Here is a 5,709-nt window from a genome sequence, read left to right on the forward strand (position 1 = left end):
ATACAAAGTGAAATGAATGGAACCAGGATAGACACAAGGATAATAACTTAAACAAGAAGGATAATAACAAAATAATTTGAATTAAATATTGTGAAATTCTAATAACCAAGCTGTGGCCCAATAGTCAATTCATAAAATTTTTATGTGTTAGGCACTGTGTTAAGACAAAAGATAGTCACTGCCCACAAGGAGCTCAGAAACTAATGTAAGACAACATAGAAGCAAATATGTACAAACAAGTTATATAGAGGATAAACTGAAGATAATTGGTAATGGGAAGGCACTAGAATTAAGAGGGATTGGGAATGGTTTCCTGTGGAAGGTGGAGTTTAAGCTGGAACCTGAAGGAAGCTAGGAGGAGATAAGGGGAGACAGCATAACCAGTGAAAATGCTCTGATTAGAGAGAATGAATATCTTGTTTGTGGAGCAGCAATGAGATCAATGTCATTAGCTCTAAGATTCAAACTCTTGTCATCCTGTTTCTAAGGCCATTGCTCTATTCACTGTGCTCCCTTAGCTGGATGACTTTGGGCAAGTCACTTAACCCTGATTGCCTGGAATCCAGGGCCATCTCTAGTCATCCTGATTCTTATCTGGCCATCAAATGGTTCTGGAGAAGAGAGTGAGTCTCAAATTCAATTAATGTGCTTCTCAGGGCATCACCTCCCTGATGTCATGGTCTTCTTCCAGAATGAAGGACAAACATCATCATCATCATTGTTATCATTTAAGAGAATATGGGGAAGGGCAGCTAGGTGGCACAGTGGATAGAGCACTGGCCCAGGAATCAGGAGAACCTGAGGTCAAATCCAGCCTCAGACACTTAATAATTACCTAGCTGTGTAACCTTGGGCAAGTCACTTAACCCCCATTGCCTAGCAAAAAACAAACAAAAGAGGATATGGGGGAGATACAGTGTGAGTCATGAGATGACTAGAAAAATATGAAAGAGCAAGGTTCTGAAGGGGTTTTGAATGCCAAATAGAAGATTTTATATTTGATCTTGGAGGTGATAGAGAGTCCCTGGAGTTTATTGATTATGGTGGTGAGACCTGCACTTTAGAGAGATTGTTTTGAGGGAGAGAAGGAGGTAGCCATGTCAGATTCATATGGGAAAAATGTTGCAAAGTTAAATTCTATAAGTCATGGCAACAGGTTGGATATGGGGGTGGTGGAGGTGGTAAGGGAGTGTGAGGAGTTGATGAGGTGGGTGATTGGGAGGATGGTAGTTCCCACAATAATAGGGAAGTTTTGAAGGGGACAGAATTTAGAAGGAAAGACAATGCATTCAGTTTGGGACATGATGAGTTCAAGATGTTTATAGATCATTCAATTTGGGATGTGCAACAGACAGTGAAAAATACAAATGGTTGTAGTAGGTATGAAAGTCATCAGCATAGAGATGACAATTGAATTCAAGCTAAATAATATAGAGGAAGAAGAGAAGAGGGTCCAGGACAGTGGGATACCCATAGCTGAGTGTGAGCAAAGAAGATTGAGAAGAGCAGTCATATAGGAATAGGACCAGGAAGAGAGTGTTGTCATGAAAATCTATGGAAAAAGAGAGTATGAGAGAGAAGAAGGCAACTGTCAAAGGCTAAAGGAGTTGGTGGTAGACAGTGAAAGGAATGAGTATTTATATAGTGCCTTATATATAATTTATATATTAGCCACTCTGCTAAGCTCCCCTGCTCTCCCTTTTGATAGCTAAAGAAACTGAAGCAAGTGAAGACTAAATGGCTTGACCTAGGTCACACAGTTAATAAGTATATGAGGCCAGATGTGAACTCTAGCCTCCCTGAAATCCTGGTGTCACTTAAAAAGTGACTCTCAAAAAGTATGCAGATTAGGAAAAAGCCATTAGATTTAGCAATTAAGAGATCAATGATAACAGTGGAAATTGAGTGAACCACACTGACTCCATGTTGTGACTCAATTTTGGATCTAGCTCAGTTCCCTTCCTATTCAATTATATGTCTAGTCTAATTTTTGCTTTGTGAAAAACCTTTATTCATTTATAGCAATAGTGAGAAAACGTTATTGCATTGTTTAAACCTAAACCTACATGATTGGGAAACTGGACCACCTCTACCTATTGTTTAGAGACTGTTAAGTAAGGATCTAGATTTTGCAAATCAGAAACCTAGTCAGATCTGAAGATTGATGGAAGGAGTTTTCTCGAAGTCATACATCTCAAGTAACATATATATCTTGAAAAGTGGTCTCATACTGTCATTTTGTTAGTTTCCTTGTTTCTTTGACTTGGGGAAGGTTGGAATGAGATACTTCTTATTCTGATTTCAGTTCTCCATCTCCCACCAAACTCAGAAAGCCTTTAATCTTTCCTCCAATAAGAAATCAGATAACCATAGGGGCGGCTAGGTGGCGCAGTGGATAAAGCACTGGCCCTCTGGTCTCAGACACTTGACAATTACCTAGCTGTGTGGCCTTGAGCAAGCCACTTAAAGCCATTTGCCTTGCAAAAAAGAAAAAAAGAAAAGAAAAGAAAAAGAAATCAGATAACCTAATCTTCTATAGCAGTTTATATCTTTTTAGTTATTTTCTTTTAATGCATACAAATCTGTTTCTCCTTTTATTTACCAAGTTGAGGAGATCTGGTGCTGATTTATTATGCAATTGGCATGTTTTGCTTAATAAATTGATACATTCAGAAACTTAAATTTTGTTTCCTCAGTGATTTCAGATTTCACCCATCACATAATTTTGAAGAAAGCAGTTTTAGTTAAAGGTTGAATGATGAAATTGGAAGCCAGACTAAAGGGAGTGAGAGGAAAAGTAGAGGCACCTATTGTGGAAGGCCTTTTCAATGAATTTAACCACAAAAGACAAGTGACAAATAGGCTCAATTTTTATAATTATTTTTTTAGTAAAATATGAGATAAGGTTTACAGATTTTCAGATATGGAGAGAAAGAGCTATAGCAGATTTGAGGGGAGATGAAAAGTTTTGGAAGAGTCATTGTGGTAAATGGGACAGTAAGAGTTAAAAAAGATTTCCTTGAAGCATTAAGGGTCCTATTGAATTTATATAACAAATTTGCAATGGACCTAGTTAGTACAGCATTGTGATTTTTTTCCGCCTTTGTTCAGCAGTATATGTGTAAGAGTGGCAGCAATATTTAGGGAAAGAGTCAAATCTGAGGTTTGGCTGAGGAAGAATGACCCCTTGATGGGGGGGGGGGGGAAGAAAACCCCAAAAGAGGACAATATAAGAGTTGAACTCTGCACCAAGGGGTCCAGATGGAGATTGGAGAAGAATACAATGCTAGTGCAGGAGTGATGGCATGGAAGAGAACTAAGGGTAAAGGAATTAGAAGTCCCAATGTTTATGAAGATCTATGCGAAGGCACTTTCCTACCCATTCCTTGTAAAAGTATAGGATTATGAGTATGAACATTACATGTAATTAGAGCCTTTTTGGTTAGCTTTACTGAATTTTCTGTTCTATTTTTTATAAGAATCATAGATTTAGGGCTTGAAGGAAATTAAGAGGTCATCTAGCCCAACCTTATTTTTTTCCTGAAGCAATTGGGTTTAGGTGACTTGCCCAGGGAGATCTATCTAGTATCTGAAGTCAAATTTGAACTACTGTCTGATAAATCCCAATCTTCCCAAATTTCAAGTTCAGAGCTCTATCCACTATCAGGATGCCTGTCAAGGGAAGATATTGGGGAAATGAGAATGATGTAAAAAAAAATTATCGATAACATTTTATTTTCATTTTTACAAATATTTAATATCAGGATAAGATATAAGCAAGGCTCCTGAAAAATAGCCTGGAATTGGGCACAGGGGCCCTGACCAAGGATTTCTTTAAATTCAGGTAAAGTTTAAGCAAGTGTGTTTAAACTGGTGCTTAGGAATTTTCTCTGTTCTCTTCACCCTCAGGCTCTAGGAAGAGATAACCTTTTATTAATTACCCTTTAGACTGGCTTCCAAGGAGTTACCTTAGGCTGTACCTAAGAAAGGTCAGATAAGGATTTAGCCTTTGGCTAAACTAACCTGTCTCTGAATACACTGGATAACTGCCTCGGTGGTTTTCAGGAGTTTCAAATTTCACTGAAGACCCAAGGTCTAGGGGAAATCAAAGACAGACTATAAAGCAGCTGGGAAACCTTCCTAGAGTTCTGCTTAATCTGGGTTTTGATAGCTGGACACACATTGAATTTTTCAATCCCAGGTTTTGTAGCCAGTAGAATGAAAAAAAGCACTGCTCCTAGAGACTTGAGTTCAAATCCAGCCTCAAATACCATGAACAAATTATCTTCCAGTCTTATTTTCTTAACTGAATTCCATTCTTTAGGAGAATAACGTTGGTCACTTCCTTTACTTAGGAGAGCAATAGTGAAGATTGGTTAAGGCACTTTGCAAATAATGAGCTATTATTTTTAATATTATTTTTAAGAGTGAGCATTCCTAAGCTAAGAGGATGAATGGAGATGCTACAAAGGGAAAGGGCAGCGGTGTCCCAGAAAGGCCCAAAGATACCCCTCCCATCCCCAGACTCCTAGACTTCAGATTTTCATCCTGCCACTTAGAGAGACCTAGGACCCCCCATATTGCTAGACCTCAGGTCCTCATCCTGCCACTTAGAGAGACCTAGGACCCCCCATATTGCTAGACCTCAGGTCCTCATCCTGCCACTTAGAGAGACCTAGGACCCCCCATATTGCTAGACCTCAGGTCTTCATCCTGCCACTTAGAGACCTAGGACCCCCCATATTGCTAGACCTCAGGTCCTCATCCTGCCACTTAGAGAGACCTAGGACCCCCCATATTGCTAGACCTCAGGTCCTCATCCTGCCACTTAGAGAGACCTAGGACCCCCCATATTGCTAGACCTCAGGTCTTCATCCTGCCACTTAGAGACCTAGGACCCCCCATATTGCTAGACCTCAGGTCCTCATCCTGCCACTTAGAGAGACCTAGGACCCCCCATATTGCTAGACCTCAGGTCTTCATCCTGCCACTTAGAGACCTAGGACCCCCCATATTGCTAGACCTCAGGTCCTCATCCTGCCACTTAGAGAGACCTAGGACCCCCCATATTGCTAGACCTCAGGTCTTCATCCTGCCACTTAGAGACCTAGGACCCCCCATATTGCTAGACCTCAGGTCTTCATCCTGCCACTTAGAGACCTAGGACCCCCCATATTGCTAGACCTCAGGTCCTCATCCTGCCACTTAGAGAGACCTAGGACCCCCCATATTGCTAGACCTCAGGTCCTCATCCTGCCACTGCGGATAAGGCCCCAGCCCACTTAGACCAGGGCGGTGTACGGGCAGGATGGGGCGGGGAAGTGGATTCCAGACCCGCCATTCTCCCCCCTTTTCCCACTGCCGGAAGGGCCCTTGGGGATAATTTATCCAACGGCCGCATTTTTGCATCCATGGAGGCCGAGGCCCGGGAGGGCGCCACAGGCCGGTCCGCGGCCCCCCCCCCCCCCCCCCCCCCCCCCCCCGGACACGGGGCCCTCCATCACCGCAGCCTCCCCGCGCCCCGCCCGTCCTGGAGGACCCGGGGCGGACACTCTGGCCCCGCGCCTCTCGCTGGTTGGGCTGGGCGGAGCCTGCGGGCCGGGCCGGGGAGGCGGAGGCTGGGACACTCTGGCCCGGCTCTCGGTGGTGCGGGGGCGGGGGCGCGGGGAGCGGCCGCTCTGGCCGGCCGACTCGTTGGCGTGGAGTCCC

This window comes from Macrotis lagotis, chromosome 2 (genome assembly GCF_037893015.1).
Source record: "Macrotis lagotis isolate mMagLag1 chromosome 2, bilby.v1.9.chrom.fasta, whole genome shotgun sequence".
Lineage (NCBI taxonomy): Eukaryota > Metazoa > Chordata > Mammalia > Peramelemorphia > Peramelidae > Macrotis > Macrotis lagotis.